This window comes from Phyllostomus discolor, chromosome 2 (genome assembly GCF_004126475.2).
Source record: "Phyllostomus discolor isolate MPI-MPIP mPhyDis1 chromosome 2, mPhyDis1.pri.v3, whole genome shotgun sequence".
Lineage (NCBI taxonomy): Eukaryota > Metazoa > Chordata > Mammalia > Chiroptera > Phyllostomidae > Phyllostomus > Phyllostomus discolor.
In genome coordinates this window covers 179,509,505-179,532,614 of record NC_040904.2, presented here as the reverse complement: position 1 = coordinate 179,532,614, position 23,110 = coordinate 179,509,505, and the positions used below count along the sequence as shown (strand labels likewise).

General features: G+C 42.9%; 1 protein-coding gene across 9 annotated transcripts in view; it reads left to right on the top strand.

The window, feature by feature from the left end:
• Positions 1 to 389: 389 nt before the first annotated feature.
• Positions 390 to 23,110, top strand: part of PPFIBP1 (PPFIA binding protein 1) — a 159,456-nt gene continuing 136,735 nt past the window's right edge. For 2 of the 9 annotated variants that reach the window (XM_036019223.1, XM_036019220.1), the window contains exon 1: positions 479 to 631. The gene's annotated coding sequence lies outside the window, so the exon portion shown is untranslated. Of the gene's footprint in view, positions 632 to 10,617; positions 10,628 to 19,187; positions 19,304 to 23,110 lie in introns of all 9 variants that reach the window. The other 7 variants (XM_036019219.1, XM_028531969.2, XM_028531973.2 and 4 more) reach the window with 7 other exon arrangements.

Genomic DNA, 23,110 nt, shown 5'->3' with positions numbered 1-23,110 from the left:
TTCGCCTGACTTAAAGCTAGCCATTTTCTGCTCCACGCACAGTCAGACTCGTACTTGCCCGTGACATAGACGCAATTGTTTTTCCTTAAAAACGGGGCTTGGGTGGCTTAGTTTCATGTCTGTTCTGGGATGTAGGAAATACGCCAAGAAAAGTTTAAAACACGACCAAAGGGTTCTTCCCCATACATCTCCTTTCCTTAGAGATAGCAGGAAAAGCAGCATTTTTTTTCCATCAACACCCACTTCCAGCCCTAGTCTGGCTCAGCAAGGAATGTATAAAATTAGTTGACTCCTCTGAGTGACGGTCCCCGAGCCCAATCAGCAAGCGCTGGGGCGCGGCCGGCCCCGCCCCCTTGCGATCTCTCTTTGGCTAATTCCCGCAGGCGGGGAGGAGAGAGCGCGGCGGTGGGAGGGGGAGGTACCTGGAACGGGGAGTGATGTCAGCTCCCAGCTCGGTGTCTGCCCGGATTCCAGACGTGGTGTAGGGCCCGGAGGGTGGGGACGCCGAGAGCGGGACGGGACGGGATTCGGGTTTGCTAGCCTGCGGCGGGGCCAGAGTGCTGGAGCTTTGAACTCCGGGGGAAGGCGAACTAGAACTTTTGGAACTAGTGCCGGCCGTCTCCACCCCCAGGTAAGGGCGTTTGACTCCTCTCAGACCCGAGAGGAGTGGCACCGTTGTGTGGTTGCAGCTGGGTGTAGCAGCTGCGCCTCCTTCTCCCCGGGTCGATTTCCTTTTCCTACTCACTCCTGTTTTCCAATGGGAATGAGCGCTTTTGCGGGGTGGTGGTGGTAGGGTTTAACTCCTGGGGCACCCAAGTAGCCTATGTGTGAAAATACCTCCACAATTGGATATGTAATGTCTTGTCTGTATCCTAAGACCCCCCCAAATATACCCTGGTCTCCCACTAATACTTGAGAACCCCAATCAGAGAAGTGAGGGGGTGGAGGTGAGTGGGGGGAGAGTGTTATTAAAAAATGTCACAAAAAGTTTATGAAATATTGACTAAAAAATGGTGCTCTTTGAGGGAGAACAGAAATTTTGTATATATTTGTTTAGTTCCCGTGTGGCCTATTGCATAGTGATTTAAATGAAAGAATATAATCGTTATTCTTATATAGCAACATAAAAAAATCTTTTTATGTAGCCCAGTCAGGATGTGAGAAATTCACTTGGGATGTATTCATTAGGAGCTTGCCGGAAAAATAGTCTCTTGAGGCCACACTTTTAAAACTCCAACTCTTTTTCACTCTCACATTTTAACCTAGAATCCCTTTCGTTTCCAACTTTGTGATCAGGAAGGGTTAGTTAGGAAGGTGGCTGAGAATCTTCAGATTTGTGTTCTGTGGCTGAGAAAAGGATGTGGTCTGGCAGTTGTCTTCTCAGAGATCATTTTTAGAGAAGGGAGTTTTAACAGGGAAATGTGGCAGAAGGCGTGGCATACAAACTGTTAATTATAGGAACACGCATTTTTCACCATGTGGGACCAAAACAAATCCTTCCTTTCAATAAGAAATGCAGGGAGCAATAAAATGAGGATTTGATTTAGTGTCCAAGTTTGGTAATTAAGGAAAGCAGCTGCCTGCCGGGAAGAAGAGAGAGTTTGAGAATTGGAAGTATAGAATTCTGATTTTTGTTTATTTCCTGTTTCAAACATTTTCTTTTATTCTGGAGATTTGTGTAATCAGGTTACTAACTGGTTGTGATTGATTTTTCTGGGAAAAAAACTTAACTCTACAAACTGATTCAGAACTTTCAATTATCAGTGCTTAAGGCTCTTTTTCTTTCTTTCTTTTTTTTTTTTTTTTTTTTGGAGAAGGAAAAAAATATACGGGCTGTGGCTCCTGAGTCAAGTTTCCCTTTTCATTCACCACTGTTCCTCACAGTGAGAATCCCTCATGTTGCCAGGTCTGGGAGGAAACAGGCGTGGGCTTCCTTGTGAGTCAAAGGCTGTATCCCCAGTGTCTGGATGAAAGGGCATTTCCAGGGGATGAGGGAAGAAGCCACCACATTACATCTAATAAACTCAGTCAAGAAGTGTGGAGATAACAGGGCTATATAGATGGGGTTCTCTATCTTTCTAGCCAGATGACAATTAAATTTCAGAGCTAGATATAAGTGTTTTGTTTGCCATTGTTTATAAAACCACCTGGGTCTATATTATTCTCAGTTTCTGAAAAAATTTATTAGCACAGGGTAGAGAAAGAGCAGGATTTTGCAAAGGGAAGGGGTGCTTTACTGGAAAGGCCAGAGCATTTTAATTTTAGTTTGCGTGTTAGACTCAGAACAGAAATTTCCTAATGGCTCTGAAATACTGGTGGACAAGTCTTTTCTATTTATGTTCTATAGGAAGCAAGTAAAACACAGTGTATTTCCCAGTAGGAAAGAGAAGGAGGTGATGTGGAATTCCTGTGGGCCGACGTGAGCTCACTGGAGCCCTGGCTGATACAGTGCTGCTCAAATTGGAGTTTGTAATGCCCACAGCTGGAGCTGCAAAAACCAGTCAAGTGAAGAGTGTGTTTAGGGTGTTATCCCGATGTGCCAAATTCAGAGATACGCTTTTTCTCCAAGAAACTTGTCTTGGCTTAAGGACTTGAACATGCTAGAGTTTTAAGTTTATTAACAGTTTTTTGAGTAATAGTCATTTTACATACTTACTTTGAACCAGTATTCCTCTTTCTTGATCCTTGTTTATGAAGATGTAGTATAGTAAAACACTGTACTTTAAAAGGACAAAACTTGAAAGACGTTCATTACTGAGAAAGGTAGGTTATTATCTTTGACCAGCAACTGTCACTAGTTCTGGTATCTCCTTGAAAAAAAAAAATGGATAATGGCCTTTGTGGCCAAAGGTCGACTTGAAATTTAGGGCACACTGTAGTTCCAGATCAATAGTGCCTAATTTCAAGGGCATCATGGACAATTTTTGGAAACAAGTTCAGTGAGGGAGAGTGCTGTGTCTGTAGTCTCTTTGTCACTCAGTACCAGCATGAGATAAATCAGAACAAGGTCATTTTTTCCCCCTCGGTTACTGACTAGCTGGCTTCTTTTTAAAACCTACCTTTCAGCCCTGGCTGGTGTGGCTCAGTGGATTGAGTACTGGCCTATGAATCAAAAGGTCAGGTCACCAGTTTGATCCCCAGTCAGGGCACATGCCTGGGTTGTGGGCCAGGTCCCCAGTAGGGGGTGCGTGAGAAGTACCAACAAAATGATATTTCTCTCCCTCTCTTTCTCCCTCCCTTCCCCTCTCTCTAAAAATGAATAGATAAAATATTTTTAAAAACCCTGCCTTTCATATTCATGAAATATTTGCATTTTATAGTTGATTTAAGTTAATTATGTTGGCAATTTGTTACATTAAAATTAACTTTTTGATTTTTTTAGCTCCCATTTTCATAAGTACCAAATTCAGATAGCATATTTTTCAAAGTGTTAACTAAAGACCTCATTCATCACTCCTTCCTTTCAAAGATATTACATGTTTCTGACCTGATGTTAATTATCTTTTCAAAACAATGAGTGATTGAGTGAATTAATGAATGACCATGCCTTTACCTTTGGGCCTGTGCCTTGATTCTTTATTAAAGAAATGTATCTTCATGGTGAAAACGTAGGCAAGAGATATTGCATAATGATGGCTTTTTTATTCCCAGAGACTTGCCTAGAAAGCCATATTAGTTCTGAAATTGAGAAGAAAATTATCACAGTTGAGCAGCCAATTGTGAAATCGTTCAGGGAGCCATGATTATGATTATTGATTTAACCATGGCCAAACAGCTGTGTTTAAGTAAGAGCTTCAAAGCTGTTAAGGTTAGTGACACTGGGTATTGTTTGGGGACAAAGGGAACAGAGTGTCTGCTCTTTAGCTGAAATGTTGATAATGTCGTGATTAAATCAGTCATCAAACTGTCCGAAAGTTGACAGTATGCAAAAACTGCTCTGGGCTTGTGCAGTTCCTTGCACCGGTGGTGTATTATGTCATTTGTTCTGAAATTCATTGCAGTGCACGTCAGAACCTTTTCCCTGGTTGAAAAGCCTACAACTTTTGTCACAGATGTCGCCACCACAAAGACTGAGGCTTCGTGAAATGGAGCTAATGGATTAAAAAAGCTAAACTGAATTAACCCACTCTACAGAAGACAGACTCTTCTATTTCTTGTACACTCTTCATTTAAAACACAGTCATTATCGATGCCAGTTTGGCACTAGCTGATAATGTTTCAAAAAGCCAAGTGGTGAGAGTTTCATTTACTTCAATATTTTTTTCCAAGTTGAAGGATCTAGAACAGCAAATGACTGGATGTTAGATTTAAAAACTGAGCCCTTCCAGGAGTTTTAAGTTTGCACACTTGCTAGGCAGTTTTGGGGGGAACGTGTACCAGTCTGGACCCGCTGAAGAGCTTCTATTTCTGAAATGTGAGTTTGGAGTCGGTGGTCCAGGTGGATGGGTTGTCACCGTTTGTGACTGAACTTGGGTCATATGTGTCCCAGGAACTTGGTGTGACTCACATTTTGACTGGCCCCCACACACACACCCCTGTTTTGGTTGGCGAGTGGAATGAGTTCAGAATAGAAAGATCATTTAGTGGTTTCTGTATGGTGGTGCACCTAAAAATATTCATGACTTGAAGGAATTGTCTGAACTCTAACTGCACTGAATAACAGTCATTCTGGCAAAGGCTCCTGTCTCAAATACGAATTGTGGAGGACGAAGATCAAGCACTGTGATGTTTGGGCCTGCAGTAGACTCCCTGTGAACCCCACAGTAAAGCTATATATTTTCACCTCTAGTTTGGGGAATACAAACATTTGCTATAAAACCAGATGCATGTTCAGGGGAGCAGCTGTGCTGATTCCTGGTGTGTGTGTCTTTGTTAACAAGGAAAACTTAATTTTACCTGGTGAAGGAGACACTACAGATGCTGTTTTCAGGTGGCCAGTCCATTGTAAGTAAGTGATCAAATTCTTCAAGCAAGAAGTAGGTAGGCTTGTTGGGAAGTGTATTAACTCTTCCCATGATGTGAATGTAATGTTGGGTTGGCCAAAACAGTTCATTTAATTTTTTCCATATGATACCTCTAGTAGTTGTCTTTAATTTCACTTGAAACAATTTTGTTAGATTGTATTGTGACAGCTGTCCTATCAGCATGCATTTAAAAAAAACAGTAAAACCAGTGAATTTTTGTGTAGCCTTTTTAATATTGAAGATGGAAGAAAATATGCAACATTTTTGGTGTATTATGCTTTAGTATGTCAAGAAAGATAAAAATGCAACTGAAGTGCAAAAAAAGATTTATACAGTGTCTGGGGAAGGTGCTGTGACTGGTTGAACATGTCAAAAGTGGTTAGTGAAGTCTCTTGGTACTGTTGATATTTTGGCTATGTAATTCTTTGCTGTGGGGCTGACTTATGCATTGGAAGATGTTTAGCAGCACCCCTGGCTTCTAACCACTAGAAGCCAATAGTGGGAGTTAGCTGACATACTTAAAATATCTGAATCAATGAAGTTATTGGTGAAAATGAAAAATGTGTCTTTTATTTTATGGAAAAACTAAACGGACTTTTTGGCCAGCCCAGCACTATGCACATCACTAAATATCCCTATGTTACCTCACTTTCTTTGCCTAGACCTAGCTCACAGAGGTCTTTTTGTCGTCCTTCTCTTCATCTGTAGTATTTCATACAGATGTCACCCAGCCACCAGCGTTGCATGAGGTTTTCATGAGGAAAGTTTTTACTGAACTACTTTACTGGGGAGAAAACGAAAACAAGGCTAAGCCTCTGTGGCCCACTTTCTTCATAGAGCTCCACAGCGTGGCTGCAACTGCACGAGTCAAGTCCTTGCACTCCTTATCTTTTCCTAAAGATGTTGCTTCTCATAACAAAGTGTAGCAGGGAATCTTGTTTTGTTTGAACCGGAATTTGAATGTGTTCTCCCTTTTCTCAGGAATGCTAGATGAGCTCGCAGGCTCTCATGGAGATGCACCCCACAAAGTGAGCAGTGGGAGGGAGGGAGGGGAACAGTGGTGACTCGGAGGAAACACTCCGAACCTGTGAGTCTGCCAGGATGATCTGTGTGAAGTCACCTGGGACTCAGTGTTTTTCCTCCGAATCAGCTGCTTGGAGGCTTTTGTAAAACTTTCACATTCTTCCAGCCTCTGCTTCCATGGGTGTGTGACCTTGCACAACTGGGAAAGCTTTTAAACACAGATTTAAGGTTCTTTTATTGCTCTTCTGTTCTCAGGATACCTTGATTCTCTAGGAAGACTTGTGCTCTACATCGCTCTGTGGGGCAGACACAGCTAGATGCCCAACCAATAGCCATTCCACCCACTTCTTCCCCACAGCTGAACCCCTCTTATTTAATTGCCCACCATGGCCAGTTAAAAAAAAGCTTGCTTTCCCAGAACCCCTTGCAGTTGGGGGTGTCTAAGGGACATAGCCCTGGCCAATGAGATGTGAGCTGGGCGGGGCTCTCTTATAAAGCTCATGCAAGTGGATGGACTTTTATGTGCTCCCTTGTTAGGCCTTTTGCTCTTTGTTCTTCTTTCTCCCTGCAACATGGATGCTATTTTCTAAGTGGAGAAGCCATCTTGGGACCAAAAACACATAACTGGAGAGGTAAGCAGGCTGGGAAGCTGATGGCATTCTGGAACTGTTCTACCAGCCCTCTCTTGCCCATCTCTTAACTTCCTGTGAGAAAAAGAAACTTTGCTTAAACCACAGAAGTTAGATTTGTTACTTGCAGCCAAATGTGATCTTAACTGAGTTTAAATTTTGAAAAAGTCATAGCTCATCTTTTCTCTAAGAATTAAATGGCAGCATTCTGTATGACAAAAAAGGGGCTGGACTTTGCCCTATGGACTCTCTGCTTGAATCCTGGCTTAGCTATTTATTACAGTCAAATATTGGCAAGTAATTTAACTTCTCTGGGTCTCAGTTCTCCCATCTGTGAAATGGTGGTACTGATATTTGTCTCATAGAATTTTTGTTACTATCAGAAATAATGAGAAATTACTAAGAAAAATAATGGCACATTTGGCACATGGATTTTCAGCAAATGGAGGCAGTTATTACTGAAGGAGAGTATAGCTGGAAGCCAAGTAATTGTAGAGGGGGAGGCAAGTAACTCAACTTCAAGTAGGTTCTCAGTAACCATGGATGGAATGGCTGACTGGTAAATTAGATTTATAGCTGCAGCCACTTGCCTCCATGTACTTGCCATTTATTTTAACACTCATCTCTTATCCTCAATCCTACTTGCCTAAACCAGAATACCTGGAGCTCTTCTGTTCTCCAACCTAGGTTGAAAAAGCAAAGGATGTCCCTATGAAAAACTTGTTAACTATAGCACAGGAGTGAAGGGAGTGGTCTCCAGAGTCAGACACATGTAGATTAGAACCCCTTGGCCTTACTAGCTGTGTGATGTTGTCTTCTGTGAGATGGGACTAATTGGGTGGTTATGAGGAATAAATATGCTTATATGTGAAGCACTAACAGCTGTTTTCCTGGCACAGAATGAGCACTGGATTGATGACAGATATTGTTACTATTTCATTAAACACTTGTTAGGCAATTCTTGGCCTTGGTATGAGGTCCTCTTGGATATGTAAAGACAAATAAAAGATGCTTTTTGTGCTTAAGAACAGTCATATGCAGGAGTTGGGGGAGGAGGAGATGACCCTCCTTATACATAATTGTAATAGAAAACAGGTTTAAAATACTATTTAGCTGGTAAGAAGTTGAAAAAATATACTGACACACAGATGTTTGTGATAAATATTTAAAGAAAAAAGCCACCAAGCACATATATATAGCATATTTGTTATCTATGTAACATATGTAACATATTTGTCGACATATGAAAAATTGCTAAATGCAGTGATTTGTGGGGGGATGGGATTAGGGTGGTAGGGAAGATGAAGGGGGCTTAAAAAAATAGTTTATTTATTTTTAGAGAGAAGGGAAGGGAGGGAGAGTGAGTGAAACATTGATGTGTGAGATACATCAATTGGCTGCCCCTTGCTCACCCTTAACTGGGGACCTGACCTGCAACTCAGGAATGTGCCCTGACTGGGAATGGAGCCGGTGACCTTTTTGGTTCATAGGCCAACACTCAATCCACTGAGCCACACCAGCCAGGGCATTTTTTAAACAGCATATTAATGTGTATTTCATAATACTTCATGCATTACTCTTAAAATATAAAAATATTAAAGTTTAAAAAGTCAGTTTGTTGGGCCTTTGGAAATAGGTAGGGAAGACCATGCTGTGAACTAGACTAGACAGTTGAGCAAGGAATTGGGTTTAGTGGGGTCCCACTGGAGGAGATGGGATTTGAATGGGCCTTGAAGGATGAGTAGGAGATTTTGAGGAGACAGTGAGGAGAGAGGAGCACACTTGGGTTTAGAGCAGAATGTAGAATGTAGTAAGATTTAGAGGAAGTTTTTAGAGGTAGATAAGGTAGAAAGATCAACATTGTTTTAAGATGAGATAGAAAGATCAATGTCATTAAGAGAGGTAAGATATAATGGAGTCGCATCTTAGAGGGTTTTTAAGAGTGACAAGATTATGCTTTAAAATAAGATCTTTTTTGGTACAAGGTGGGGAGGGATATGAGAACTATTATTTTATAAAGATGACTTTGGAAAAATAGTATATTGGGTGTTAGCTGGGGTATATGAGGCAGGGGGAGTGGGGAGAGACGGAACATCCTTAATCAAGAAAAGCATACAAGCAAAGCTGAATTTTAATGGGAAACATGACAAATTAAGATTTGAATGCCCGGAACTTGAGATTTCATCATGACCTACAATATCCTACCTTTGTTTTCTCAGTGTGCAGATAGGTAAAACAATAGTGCCTGTTTTGTGAGGTTTTTAGAAGAATAACAACAACAACAATAATAGCTAATGCTTACATAGAATTTGGTATGTACCAAGCACTGTTCTAAGCACCTTCCTTATCTGAACTTAGATTTAATTTCTACATCAGCTAAAAGCAAAGGTACTGCTATTATTTCTATATTACAGACGAGGAATCTGAGGTACAGACAGGCTAGTTGAATTTCCCGGGTCACACGTTGTGTGTGTTGGACTCAGGGTTCAAATGCAGGCACAGTCTTTAGAGTCAGTTTCCTCAGCCCCTCTGTATTACTGCCTCTGGCTTAGTTTTGTCCTTGGCATTAAGAACTGCTAGTTAATCTTATCCTTAACATGAAGATGTTACGCAAGAATTTAGAAATTTAGATTTGGAGTTCAGGCAGAACCCTAGCTTGATGGATCATCTTCCCAGAGCTGTTACATAAAGAATGAGAGTAGATGAACTTGCCAAAGAAGAGGATGTACACTAAAAAGAGAAGGACATATAGCAGGTCCTCGAATAACGTCATTTCGTTATAACTTTGATGAAGGAAAATATTTGATTCCCGTCTGGGGCCACTGTCTGTGTGGAGTTTGCACATTTTCCCCATGTCTGTGTGGGTTTTCTCCAGTTTTCTGGTTTCCTCCCTCATCCGAAGGATGTCCTAGCCTCGGTGAGTGTGGGTGTGAGTGCACCCTGTGATGGAAGGGTGTCCTGTGCAGCGTGGGGTGCCTGCCTTGCGCCCCAAGCTGCTGCCAGAGGCTCCAGTCAGCAGCGGCCCTGAACTAGAATAAGTGGATTGGAAAACCATCATCTTAATTTTTACCAATCTTTTAAAAATGTATGTGTAGCTCACACTTATTCCAGCGTTTATTTTAGAAATGTTGTGTGCTTTTATTCAGTTGAGTGATGTTTTTGTGACCAGAAAGAAGCCACAGGAATTTAACTTTTACTTATATCAATGAGCCTATGGTACGACTGCTTTCCTCGCACATCATGTGCCTAAACTCGCAGTTTCCAAGAACCTGTTGATGATGGTGAGGTCTTACTGTATGTGGCCTTCAGGGAACCCTTGACATTTAGACATGGTCAGCCCAAAGAGAAGTTATTAGGGGAGTTAGAGCAGGAGCGCCAGAGAAACAGAGGATGATAGTGGCAAAGGGGAGAAGTGCGCCCAACCGAAGTGGATGGTCCCTGCCATTCAGTGCTGCCGACCCATCACAAGGCCGACACAGAAACGGCCCCAGTCCAGCTGTCACATCCTTCAGGAGCTTCGAGAGCAGTTTCACTAGCACAGCAGAGATAAAACCCAGAGTGCAAACATATGAGAAATACACGGGAGGCGATGGATTGCAGGCGGCCCTGTTAGCCCAGCCCATCAAGAAACTGAACAAGGAGAGATGTGCTGGGATAGCCTGGTTTCGAGGAAGGTGCAGGTAGAGAGAGGGTGATGTGAAAGAGGCAGAGGAATGGGTACAAAGTCTGGGTGAGAAGTACAGGGATAGATTCAAAATCAGGTGGAGAGTGGCAGATCAGCCTTGAAATCCACAAGCACCTTCTTCAGGTGGCATGGAAGAAAGGATGGGGGAAATAGGAAAAAAATGTGATTGGGAGAGATAAGTTGAGTAATTTCACCTCAGGCAGTCTGCATTTTTTCAGTCTAATGGGAGACAGTGAAACAAAATTTATAGACAAGTAACTCAGGCTCCTGAGAGGCTGGCTCTCGGGGCTCCTGGTGCAGAGGAAAAATGTGAAAGAATGACAGAAGTGTCTCATCTAAAGAACACAAACTGACACGTTTGCCAGGATGTGTCTCCAGGCGGGAAATCAGTGTGCTGAAGTGGAAAGTCATGGCACAAGAAAAGGAGAATGAAATGAGACAAGGGAAAACTTGACTGTATTTAAAGGAGGAATTTTTAGACAACCAGACATAATGGTTTGCAGAACAACTGGCCACAGGAGACCCAAGTGCTTCTGAGTGGTGAGAAGCGGCCTGGTTCCGGAACCACACCCTGGGTCTGGTGAAAACCGAACCCGCTAAAGCACCAGGAACACTTCAAGGAACAGAGTTGTCAGCAGAGAGGCCTCTGCGTTCAATGCTGTTCCTGCTAAGGCTTTCTTTGGTCTTCAGTTTCAGTAATTATTCCAAGAGAGATGGGCAGTTGGAGACCTTGGGTTCCGATGTTTCAGCAGATTTGCTGTTGTAATGACATTAGGGGGATGGGAGAAAAGGACCGAAGCAATTCAGTAATTACCAGCGTGGTACTAAAAATCAGCGCCATTCCCATCAGCCCACAGATGGGTCTCCTGGGGGTTGCTTTGAAAGACATCAGTAAAAACTTAACTGAGTGTGTGTAGTGTATTTAGACAGGCATCATATTCTTGAGTTAAACGATCCTCCGTGGGACCAGCTACGTAATTGCAGAGCCTGGTGTAAAATGAAAATGTGTGGCTCCTTGTTTAAAAAGCAGGAAAACAGTGCTGTTAAAGGTACTAACATAAAAAGCTTTTCCTCTTTGTCTGCAGTCTCCTTCTTGACTCATCATGAGTTTATTTGCTATCGAATGCCACTGCATGTGAAGAAAAAATTAAAATTGTTAGCATGAATTTTACTGTTCATTTTTATATTGTGCAGTGCCAGTTTTCAATGCAAATATAAGAGCTTTAAATGTGTTTGCAGAATTAGTGAAATCACACAATTCCTATTTTGTAATTTGCATATGTATGTGGATATTGTTCTTACTAAAACAGTAGAAACACTGCACAAACCTCACTCACTCCTTTTATTTTCCTTCTTGACCTGTACATTTTATCAGTCTTTGATTTACAGAAGGAAGGACTGGCGTAAACAAGGACTGGAAGGCAAAAGAACTCTGGGTCTCTCTATCTTTCCGTCTCCATCTATGCCGTCATTTTCAGCATAGTGGGTGGCTAATTCAGGGAGGTAATGGGAGTAAGAGAGGATGTGATAGGAATCCTTGATCGTTTGTGTTTCTCAGAAAGACATTGGTTCGAATGGAAAGCATGGCTTCTTGGAGCTGCTTACTCAATTTTTGTAACACTTTCAACTAGTCTTGCCAAACTCCCACGTGTCACGAATCCACAGAAATTCTGTGCTCATGGGGCCCTGCAAACGCTATGGAGGAATGGGGTGGCAAGGAACGGTGTGGCCACACACATTGAGTGGGATCTCCTCTGCTCACAGTCACACTCCATTGTACCATCAGGCCTTATTCACAAACACAAGTTCAAAGTTACAGTTATCAAGAATCTCAGGATGATGACAGCAGAGAATTAAACCACCTATGGAGCCTTTCTGAGCGTAGGGTTCTGCGTGACTACAAAGGTCCCAAACCCAGGAGGGTGGCCCTGTTCTGGGAAGTCCAAGAGGTCACTTTTAAGCCTGAGTTTGCTCTGGTCTTAAAGACTCACCTTCATTATCAAAGTTTGCAGCTTTGTGTCTGGTATCCTAGGGACCCTCTCCTGGCCATCAGCACTGTCATTTTTGCCTTTCAAGTATATTTCTAATAACCCCCTGTTGCCTCTACCATTGCCTTGGTTCACATCCCTGTCATCTCTGATATACACCCTTGCAGTTAATTTTTTCCTCTTACTCTACTCCGCATGGCCGTGCAACTATTTTGAACAAAGCTTTGGTGTGAGGCTACTGTGCCCGCTCTCTGTGATCTCCTGTGGGCTGTGGCTTGCAGTAGTGGAGGTCTCATACTGATGGCCCTGGGTGGAGGCTGCATGGAGACCAACATGGTTTGACCTACACAGTATGTATTTTAAGAAATTTAAGCCAATACTTAATATTTGGGAGATTTTACCTATTGAAACTCAGATTTTACAAAGAGAAGATCTGGCTGCTCTGGGCGCTTGTTTTGCTGGACTGGTGCCCTATAGAACAGGAATACCCGTGGACTTGGGAAGAAAGGTAATTTGGGTTTGCTTTTAGGATAGATTCTTTGTTCTGGGAAAATCATCACTTTCACTTATGTAAATTTAAAGCAAGTATCTGAGGGAATGCTGTGAAGCAGTTAGGAATGCTGATCTTTTATCTGAGAAATTAAGTTCTCCACCTTCATCACATAAATTGATGCATGCTTTGAACAGCTCTTGGTTGCTTTATTTTTTTTTAAAGATTTTATTTATTTGTAGAGAGGGAAGGGAGGGAGAAAGAGAAAGAGAGAGAAATATCAATATGGGGTTGCTGGGGGTCATGGCCTGCAACCCATGTATGTACCCTGACTGGGAATCAAACCTGCGACGCTTTGGTTTGCAGCCCGAGCTCAATCCACTGAGCTACGCCAGCCAGCGGTTGCTTTATTTTTTAGCAGAAATTTTTCTTAGGTCTCACCTGGCCAGGGTCACTACTGGTCACCTTAAGGTCACTTTGTGACCTCTTTTGATCTTGACCTCTTTCTCTAAGTTTGTCTTCCCCCATCCCGTGGACTCACACCAGGCTCTGCACCCTCCAGTTCTGTGAGTTCAGCCCTGCCCCCCAAGTTCTGTAAGTCCTCTCAATCTTCCTGCTTTTCCTATTGTTCTTCTCCTTGCTTAAGCCCTCCTGTTTTCTCTAGGCCCACTTACAGCTGTTCAGGAAACCTTTGTTAAGAGCCTCAGCCAGGGCTCAGCCCATGACTTCTGCTGGGAGCAGGTGATTCAATTTTTAGGTTTTTACATACTCAAGTACCAAGTGAATGCTGTGTTCAGGTTGCTTTCTAAGGTTCCTTCCAGCCCAGTGATCCTGAGATGCTGATTCTTCCAATGTCTGTGCCTCTTAATTGCCACACGTTTGGTGTTTAGTTGCTTTTTGACATTGTATTTTGTGAAAGGAACTTCACTTGCACTGTCTCAGTTAAGAGTTTTTTCCAAAATTGACATTCCAAATGGATTATCTCTGGTTATATCTTATTTCTTCAAATAGATTCCATATATACTTGTTGAAAGCCACGATTGCCTTTGCTGCTAGGCCTTCTCATCCAACAGAGGGACTCAGTGATGTTCATGCGATGAGAGTGATGGTTCACTTGACCAGCATGTATTGAGGCCAGGATGAGGCTCATGCGGGTGCAGAGGACACTCAAGCAGAAAAGGTGGGGGTGTATCAGTTATACCCTAAGATATGCCTCCTACTCTGCACATTTTTTTTGCAGTATAGAGTTTTTGGTCTTGGGCTTCAGAGTTAAATGGATCTATAGCTGTGTCTGAGTTTCCTTATTTGTAAAATGGGGCCAATAAGAGTACATACTTTGTAGCGCGGTTTTCAACAGGGTGGATTTTGCCCTGGAGGAGTCATTTGGCAATGTCAGGAAATATGTTTGTGTGTGTCACAACTAGAGGTGGAGGGAGGACTGACATGCAGGGAGCTGGGTCTTGGATGCTGCTGAACATGTTGTAATACCGGCCCCCCCCCCCCCCCCCCCCCCCCCCCCCCCCCCGCCAGCAAAGAATTGCCCCGCCTCCCATGTCGGCTGTGCCCAAGCAGAGAAGCCCTGCCCTGTAGGGTTGTGAAGATGGAACCAGTTAATGAATGCAGTGAGTTTGGCCTCGTTAACTGTCACTCTCAGAAAACCATCTCGAAGATTGCAAAATGAGCTTTTGAGAGAATGGGCTCTGAAAGGCTTAATTTCAGCGGCACTTGTGATACCTGCCAAGGAAAAGCCTCATGCTAAGGATTTCGTGCTCTCCTGTTTAGTGGCGACAGACTCACTGGAAGTTGTTTGTGTTACACTGTGTACTAACATGAGCTGGCATGGATTTATCAGAGCTGTAAAAACAATCATTAATTTTTAGGGTGTTTCTGGTAAACTTCCTGCTTGCTTAACTAGTTTGTTCTGTGGAGATAATTTTGGTATGTGCTTGTTTAAATCTTCTTCTGATGGAGAATGTTTTGGTTTGTGGATTCCCAAAATATGTTTGGATAAGTGGGGCATGAAAAGGTTTTGTTTTCACATCAAGACACCTGATGTTTTTCTAGCCCTAGATCTGAGACAGAGGCGCCTTTCCTTTGCTGCCACGCTCGCCCATTGCACAGAGCCGTGGTGTTTGTGGGCGTGGCATGGAGAGCTGTTGGATTTCCCTCCATTGTTCATTGTAGATTTGCAGTTGAGATTGCTGTTTACATTTGTGTAATTATTAAAGTAATATGTGTACCCCCTAGAAGATTTGAGTAGTAGAGGAAAGACTATAAAAACAAACAAAAAAAGGCATCAGTAACCCGACCACACAAAGGTACAACTACTGTTGGTGTGTTTCTTTTCGTTTAGATATTTTTCCGTATTTGAAATATTCTGAGGGTATGCTTTTTTGCGTTCCACTTTTTTTTACTTAACACATTTTATTTGCCTTTCCTCACACTATTATAATATCTTACATATTATTTCTCAGAACTGCGAATAGTCCGTCCACCTACATTTGTGTCATGATTTCTGCAGTCTCAGTGCAGAGCATGCAGCCTGTTTTCAGTACCCGGTGGGCATTTTTGTGCAGTGAGCATTCTCTGTATTTCAGATCGTTCATGTCTTTACAGTGGAGGATCCAAAGTGGAGCCAAAGGGTGTGGATATCTCAATCGATTTTCCTGTAGTTGCCAAAAGTTTCTACTAACTGTGGCTGCCATTAGCAGAGCGATACTTTCATTGTAATAATATATGACGATTTCTAGGAGTATTTTCTTTTTCTTTTTTTTTAATTTGCTGTTAATCAGATCGAACATGGCTATTGGCTCTATTTCCTGTTTTTAATAAACTATTCATGTACTTTGCCCATTTTATCTGTTGGGTACTAGTTTTCTTGTCATAAACTCTCATTTATGTATTTCACTTATGAACCCTTGCTCATAGTTACTGCAAATATTTTCACCTAGTTTTTTTTCTAATTACTTGTTTTGTCTTTTTTTTTAGATTTATTTATTTATATTTATGTTTAGAGAGGGAAGGGAGGGAGAAAGAAAGAGAAAGAGAAACATCAATGTGCAGTTGCTGGGGGCCGTGGCCTGCAACCCAGGCATGTGCCCTGGCTGGGAATCTAACCTGCGATAGTTTGGTTCGCAGCCCAAGCTCAATCCACTGAGCTATGCCAGCCAGGGCTTGTTTTGTCTTTTAATTTTGTTCTTCATCATATAGAGGTTTGAAATTTTTATGTAGTCAAGTCTATTGGTTATTTTTCCCACATGGAGTTTTCCAAGGGTGTCCACATGGAAATGAACACTTTCTCCTGGAAGTCACTATACTGTGTCTTCAGCATTTCAAGTTCTACTCTGAAATGCCCACTGCAGAGTCTCCTAATGAGGGTAAATGGGCCTCAAGTGCTTATTCTACTGGGGTATGTCCACCCATTGTAAACTATGGGAAACCTTCACATGCGTGTACGTGTGTGCATGTGTGTGTGTGAGAGAGAGAGAATGAAAGACAGGAAAATTGATGTGGGCCATATCTCCTTTGATTGTGTTTGAATTTACCTTCACTCAGGGTGGAAGTGAGCTTCCTGTAGGCAGGGGGCTTCTATAGATTCCCAAAGGGGCAGAGCCCGGGGACCAGCAGCTGGGGTGAACCGAGGTGTGCCTGGCACAACAGTTTTTTTCTGTTTAGTGCATGAGAAGGTAAACTCAGCAGAGACTGGCAAAGTCCTTTCTGCTCCTTACTTCCTAAGTTTTGTTCTTTCGGGCTCCAGGCTCTGTCCCCCTCAGCCCTCTGCAGGCACCCCCTGCCCTGTGGGTGGACTCACAGGAGCCCCCAATGCTGCTGCAGCTCCCCAGCTGCATTAGCCAAGAATAGGGAGGTAACAATCACAACTAGTGTTTATCTGTTTTGCATAGTCTGGTCACTGGGGCCTTTTTATGTGCTTCTCCCCTCAACCTTATGAGGTTAAGTACCATTTTAATCTCCATTAATTTGGAGGAAACTACCACTCAATAGAGGCATAATTAAAATCTAGAGCTTCTGACTCCAGCATGGATCCTCTCTACTTATGAAACAATTCTGTCATTGTGATTTCTTGGTGGTGCTCTTGGGCCAGAGGGTAGCAGCAACTGTTTTACGTTTTGGAGTCAGATTAGAGCCCCAGCATAGCCATGTCATAACATTGCAACTTTATTATAATACTTGCCCAGCCTTAACCTCGCTTTTACCCACCAGTGAGATGGTGACAATATGTACCCTGTAGGGCACAGGTGGCAAACACAAGGTCCACGGGCCGAATCCAGCCTCCACCTTGTTTTATCCCACCTGGTACCTTGTTTCTACCTGGTGGCAGCACCAAGCTCTTGCTTAACTGTTAAAGAGTAATTACATTTCTACAGTCCTAAAATCACATAATTACATTTGGCCCTTTGAGGTGACTGAGATGTAATTATGTTGATGTGCCCCCCCTCCCCCAGTCCCGTGAAAATGAGTTTGACACCCTGTTGTAGGGATACTAGAAAGATTAAATTAAGATAATACATTCAAGCTGCCTAGCACAGTACCTGGCCCATTCGTTGTGGGAGCTCAGTAATGATTGTTTCCTAGCCTTGAAGTTGAAAATGCTGCTATTCTTTTCAGTTTAAAAAATTTTAGGATAACTGGTAAACCTACTCAGTCTTGTGAACTTTTAGTAAATATTATAGATATTTAGTGCAAGAAACATTTTTTTTTTAAATCTGACCTACCTGTTTTCCTGTTAACTAGTTTTTTTTTTCCTGTTAAGGATATCACCTGATTCTCTGAAAACCCTTCTGCTTGGAGAATTTCATGATTAATCCCCAGCTTAGGACTGTTCTCACAGCCAAAATAAAACATATATTGTCTGTGTGTTCGTGTACAAACCAGAGACGGCTCTTTGGAAGGGCAGTAACCCAGTCATTCTTTTACATGTAGTTGAGATTTTTGACATCATTCATGGAGTTGTTACTTGGCCATGTATAATTCAGATAACTGAGTAGACTTTAAACAAAAAAACAAGGTTGTAGAAAATCATGAGAAAAGACAACATTGTTAAATAACTTAGCAGAAGAGTTGTTGACTAAATCTTTATATATACACACACATATATATGTATACATGTGTGTATATTATATATATGTGTGTATATATATATTTTTAAATTCCTCACCAGAGATCCTGCAACCTTTTGGTGTATAGGGTGATGCTCCAACCAATTGAGCCACCCAGCCAGGGTTAAATCTTCATATTTTATACTTCATATAAGTTGGGTCAGATTTGATTGGTTTTAGGCTAAATCTTGTTAATCACATAAAAAGAACTGTGATTATGCAGACTTTTCCATTTTAATAAATTGAGGTAATAATTATAAATGTTCTTTTCTTAGAATTGTAATCCAATGCAGTCTTGTTTCTCTGGAGTTAAAGGTAACACCCTTTGGGAATCTTCCTTAAAATATGTCTTGGACCTTCTTTTTTGGTCCCTGAAGCCAGGGTTGCATTTTCAACAATACCTCACCTTGGTGTATTGGAATATGGGGAAGCTTAACGTGGATGGGTCTCCACTGGGCTCATAACTAACTTTCTAGGAAGTTCCTGTTCTGGGAAATTAAGATCCTGTTGCCCTATGGTTTTTCCACCCCCCTTGGTCGGAATAGGGAGATAAGGATGACAACACCTTTTAAAATTTAATTTATATAAATTCATGAATTAGCTGCATTGCTAAATAATAATGCAAGCCATATATGCTTGTATGCTTTGTGTAAAACATGGGTACAGTTTCAGTGAGTAAATGAAATTTACATGGTTCTGAGTTCCCTCTTATGTCTCAAGTTCAAGGATCAAAGTGAGCGAACAGTTGGCCAAATCTTGTGACTGCTGCGCACTGAGTGTAGGGCCTTGTAAAATGCCACAGCCAGTTTTAATGGTCCGTGGACACCTATTTTACTGAAATTTCAGGCCTATCATTTAATTTTTTAACTCGCTGCCAGAGTGGACATTTGGGGGCAGAGGTGGCAGTAGCGATAATGGTAAAGAGAGTCTGGGAGAATAACCTCAGTGCTGACTCGACTGCTGATTTCCTGGAGACGAAGGACTAGAGACTGTGCTCGGTGATCCTGAGATAACAGCCCAGTTGAGCAGCCCTATGCTAATCACTGGAGCCAGATCATTTTGGCAACAGCCCTTTGAAACTAAGTCTGAGCACCCAGCAAGTTTTACCGGGCATTCCTTGTTGCTGGCTGGTTGGCTAATGGAGTAAATTGAGTAATTAGCTCTCATTAGCACTCCCACAAACTGTAATACATCCACCTGAGGCAGAGAGCTGCTTACTTCTATTCCTTAAACCACGAAAACCCCAGTCTGATTTCTTCAGTCCAAGCATTTTTACATTGCAGAGATGGAGCGCCAGCTTGGCTGGAGTGAAATCCAACAAGTGTTTCAAATAACAGGAGCAAAACCTACTGACCAGGGTGGAAAGGCTTTTTTTTCTTTAGAGTGATGGCTGTGTCTAAGCAATCGGTGAGCTGGTTAAAGCTTTTTCTTTTTTCTCCCCCACTTGTGTATGTGACTGACATGAACTGGGTTAGTCACAGACATTGAATATGGGTGGTCATATAACCTGATCCCCTTAGCTTCTTGTCAGCTGTACTTCAGAAGTTGTGGTCTGTCTCTACAGAGTGTGGGTTGTTTTGAAAGAGAGAGAGGGAGAGAGGGAGAGAGGTTATTGATGGTGGTTTGTGGCCCTTTTCAGGACCACCTGCCGTTGATAGCCCTCATTCCTCTAAAATAGAGATCTGCAGCATGAAGGGGGGACCAGAAAAGGAGAAGGAGGGAGACAGAGTTTTGGGGCTCTGCACACAAGCCTGGAGAAATAAATAGAAAATTTGCAAATTGGCAGAATTTTATAGGAAAGAACCCTGAACCAAGACTTTGGCATTCTGAGCCCAGCACTGATCAGGTGTGTGAGCCTGGGCAAGTCTCGTCACCGGTCATACTGTTGGCACAGTAACACCAGCCCGGTCCTCACAGGGAGAGCCAAGAGTCTCAAAGGAGACCGTGTGTAAAAAGCTGTAAGATGTTAAGCAGTAGTATGATTTGAAGTTGAGTTTTTCATATGGAATACATTATCTACATTTTTAACAGCCTGGACCAAACAAAACCTGTGGTAATAAGCTTCAGACAGTGCACACACACCTGTGGTCCTTGCACGTGTCCTCCTGTGACATCCCTCACTCAGGCCCTGGATCCTAAGTTGGACTCGAGCCGGGATGACTACTGGGCAGTTACTTGAAATTTTCTGGAAGGTGCTGCTGCCTCCCGGGCAACGCGGTGGCAGACGCTCTTGGTTCCCGCTCAGGCCTGTCTGCCATCTGCTTTCTCGGGGGCGCAGTGAATAAGACTACAAAGTCATCAATAATCCATCAGCTCCAGGAATGGTTCCCTCTTATTAAAAGTTTGAAATGCTGGGAATGAAGCATCCTGGACTCATTTCCATACTTGTACGCAGAGCTGTTCTTTTCCGTGAGCGCTGGCATGGAGTTTGCTAGGATTCAAGGTCATCAAGCATGTGTGTCTTAGGTGGGGAGGGGCATACTGCAGTGAAGCGATTTTCAATCCTTTTCATCTCGTGGCACTCATAAACTAATGGCTAAAGTGCTACAGCACACCAAAAATATGTATTTTTGCCAATCTGGACAAAAAATTAGGCATAATTTGATTCCTTCACATCAGATGGCTATGGTTGTGTCAGTTGTTACCATTTTTTTTGACAATCCAAGGGAAAAGAGGTCAGTGCCCCTGACTAAATAGTCAGGTATTGCATGTTTTAAAAATTATCGTGGTACACTGGTGGAAAATCACTGCTTTAATGGTTAAGGTTGAAAACTGCAGAACTGGTGTCCTGTGCGTTGGTGTCAGTTTTTCATGCCACGTGCTGTTGTGATGCACACATCCCTCGCCCGGTGACGTCTCGCCTCTCTGACCTGTGAACCTGTGAAACCCCTGGGCATCGTTTAACTCCTGTCCCTGCTGATGGCACTGGGCTGGTGTTCAGAAAGTGATTATCAAAAATTTGTAATTTTTAGACTGAATCACGAGTAGTTTTTTCAAAGGCTGTATTTGCCTTCATGGGACTTCTGATAGGACACGTCTCTGTAACTTTCTCAAAACAAGTAAAGGCATAAATTTCTCTCTTTAGAAAGCTGCCCCCCTCTGACTGGGTTCCCTGGAAGCACACTGAGACCAAGAGTGGGTGCTGACGGGTTGCAGGGGTGAGGAAGGAGGGCACCAGGGTTGGGCAGTGGAGAAGCTGCCTTTGTGGGGAGCTCTGGAACTGGGACGGCTTTCTGGGTTGTTCCCAGTTGAGGCCAGGGGTGGGACCTGTGCATTCCCCAATCAGCCGGCAGCCACATCAGGGGTATCACTTTGGGAGGAGCAGTGTCCTGCAGCTGGTTGGGACCTTCCTGCGAGCCTTGAGTGGCGGGGATGGGTGCGCTGGCCTAAAAATGGGGTCTCTGTGGAGCACACCATTGTTTACTGTCCTGTCCCCCAAAACCTAACCCCTTAAAAAAGAAACAGTAATAGGTAGCACCAAAACCCCAGTGTGTGGTCAGTCCCTTTATCTGCAGGGTTAGGAAGTTGGATCCCTTAGCAAAACTGGAGGATGGGGTCACACCCCTTAGTTAATGGTAAATCAAACAGATCTCTAGCCTCTCAAAAGTTAAGAGGTGCTTGGATAGTGTTTCCACCTGATTATGGTGTAGTGGGGCCAGGTTTTTTCTGTATTTGTGAAATGGCTGACCCATAATTGAATAATGTTTCCCAAGCATGAATTACTACTGCATGTTTAGATTGTTAATTATATGTGTACATAAATGCAGTTGTTACTGGGATATTTAACTCATGTTGCGTTTATAGAATCGGTGGGTTATCACCACAGAGGACATATAAACCATCCAACCCAGAACTTTCCAGGGGACCCTAGGGATGGAGGGCAAATATGGGAAGGTATAGCTTCTGTTGAAATTCCAATGACCTGATATAGTATTTCAGCCATGGGTAAGGGTAATGATTTAGGAATTACATTGCCAAAGGAGACGTTAATATTCTTTGAAGAAATGAATCAGCGTTCTGGCATTTACAAAAGCCAGTTGTATTCAGCAAATGTCTGAAACCGTCTGGCATAGTTTGTAGGATGAGTGAACCAGGCCAAAGACATACATAATGTCTCTCCCAACTGCAGATTAAGTCATATCTATGGTTCTCTTTCATTTTCTATTTTCTAGTAAGTGAAGGAGGCAGTGCCTTCTGCTGAGCCATCGTCTTGGCAGTAGAGTGCGTTGTGGGGGCTGGAGGTAGGGAAGTCCGATGATGTGGGCCTGACACAGCAAAGGTGAGAGAGAGTGTGTGTTCTGATCTGACCAAAGGTCTTCACATCCCCTACCTCCTATGTAGCCCTGTGGCCTTTGCTTCAATCTGCATTTCTTCCCTGGGAGCTCTGCAATGCCAAGTCATAGAACAGGTTACTAACCTGTTTCCATCACGGGTGCAGTGGAGAGATAGCTAGGTCACTGTCATTATGCAGAAACTGAAAAACTCCAGCTGCCATGCTGATAGTCCTGTGTTAAAAACACAAGTCTCTGAACCTCTTGGAGAGATGGGACGCTTGGTGATTGCATTCGAAGTAGATAATCTGCTAGCTCATGTATTGTATCGTCTAGAAATGGGAGACAGTATAAAATAAAAAGCTCTCAAGGTTTCCACAGATGAGAAGGAAATTAAGGGAGCGCAGGGACTCTGCTGCAGAGGAAGGGCTAAAGGTGAGACTGTCGAACAGGTGCGCCTTGTCGTGAACTCTTCACTCGGGTGATCTTTCTCGGGGTGATGCTGGAGTCTCAGGGGATCCGATGGGGCCAGGAGCAGACATCCTAACTGGGAGCAAGGACAGTCATGACATTGTGCACATCTTCCTCTGGCTTCCCCATCTTTCTGACATGCATGCACATGTGCGTTTATCATCGTTCTGGAGAGTTCAGATGAGGCCTCTTCAAATAACGACTTTTCACCGTGACTCATGTCTGTGAAGGGGGAATAAAGAAGAGTTACTGGTAAGTGCGGTACTGTGTAAAGAGAAGTAACTGTTATTAGGAGAGAAACTTCTTATGAACCAGGATTTTTTTTTAAAAAAGAAAAGAAAAAGATGGAGGAAACCTTTCAAGAAAAGGGAGAACCAGAAGTAATCTGCAGGGGGTGCCTGGAGCTGTGGGAAGTAAATCAAGAACAAAAGAAAAGGGAAAAGGTCAGAAACATTGCCTTGATAGGGCTGGT